Source organism: Physeter macrocephalus, chromosome 9 (assembly GCF_002837175.3).
Source record: "Physeter macrocephalus isolate SW-GA chromosome 9, ASM283717v5, whole genome shotgun sequence".
Lineage (NCBI taxonomy): Eukaryota > Metazoa > Chordata > Mammalia > Artiodactyla > Physeteridae > Physeter > Physeter macrocephalus.
In genome coordinates, this window is record NC_041222.1 from 70367774 (window position 1) to 70369283 (window position 1510).

The following is a 1510-nucleotide window of genomic DNA, read 5'->3' on the forward strand; positions in this document are numbered from 1 at the left end:
ATATCCATTGGTATATATATATTTGTACTACAGCCTTAAGCTCTAAATCTTAAAGGACCCACAGTAACGACACCTCTGACTAGAACCAATTACCCCTTTTATCTCCCACCAGGCAGTTTTGTTTGCTTAGACATGGAAGCAGTTTTCACACTGGCCCTTGTCAAGCCACAATGTACCAAAAGTACTATGCCAAGCATTAATAACTTGCATAAAAATTCCACATCACCATATTGAGCACCTTATAATGAGCACAGGTAAGTCCCTAAATGCTAACTGACCCTTCTCTTCTAGTATTAAACATAAAAACCACATGAGAAAGAAATTCAAATAGAAGTAATATAAAACTGTCACAAAGCATAAAAAGCAGCTTGGATGAGAATGGTCTTTTGTAAATTTTAGGGTGATGCAGACAAAAGTTGAAAGGCTGATTAATTTTCCCGACTTTCTCCTGCTTTGGCTTTGTCTTCTTGGGTATCCAATGTGCACAATGTTACGCTCTCAGTCACTACATTATTAGCCTCCTGTCTTTGTATGACTCTTCACTTAATGTAGAAATGGTTTCATCCAAAGTTGTCTTTGAAAGAAAGCAGGCTTTCTCAGAGGAGTTCAGATCTCAAAATAGAATACAGGGAAATTAAGGACCAGATCCAATGTGATAGGAGGAGTCCATTATATTTCCTTTTTGCTGATTTCAAAAGCCTCTTGGTATGCTTGTTTTGACTGATCCACAATCCCTTTCTTGTCACCAGTGGCAACTTCAGACATGTAACGGTAGTAGTCACCTTTCATTTTCAAATAGAAGTGTTTGCTCTCTGCTTGTGCAGCATTGGGATCAAGAACTCTTCCAAAAGAGACGGTACATCATTGCAGATGTACTCTAACCTTGGTCTCAACCTCCTCTCTTCACAAGTCATCTGTTGTTCTGTTCAGCATCTTCTGTCTTTAACTCAGTACTTGAGATGACCCTCCAAAATGGCCTACAAATTCTTACAACATTTTTATGAGTAACTGAGGGAAGATTACCCTCCCCACTGGATAATTCAGCTTCTTGCTTAGTTACAGACATCATGCAGGCTGACATGACATCACACTGCTCAGCCTGCTCAGCCAGTTTTGTTTCTGATCCAGCTTATTTTCATTCATGACTGGATGTTTATGTCCAGAGTGGCTGGTGGAAGATGGACGGGGGCTCAGCAGTGTCAGACTTTTTGTTTTCAAAGATACTTTTATCAGATTAATGATGTTCTCATCTATTCCTGAATTACTAAGAGGTTTTCTTTTTTAAGACATGAATTTAGGTTGAACTTTATCAAATACTTTCCCTGCACCTAACTGAAATAATCATATTGTTTTCTCTTTTAATATCTTAATGTGGTAGATTATAGTCATGGATTGTTGAAACATAAGCCTGAAGAAGAGCAGTTTTATGCATTTTCTTTTCATATAATTTATTTTCTTTGTTATATGTACCCGTACAAGTTTAATTGTAACCAAGCAGGACCCTACTGGG

General features: G+C 37.9%; 1 pseudogene; it reads right to left on the bottom strand.

The window, feature by feature from the left end:
• Positions 1 to 428: 428 nt before the first annotated feature.
• Positions 429 to 1149, bottom strand: LOC102993830 (14-3-3 protein zeta/delta-like; annotated as a pseudogene).
• Positions 1150 to 1510: the final 361 nt, after the last annotated feature.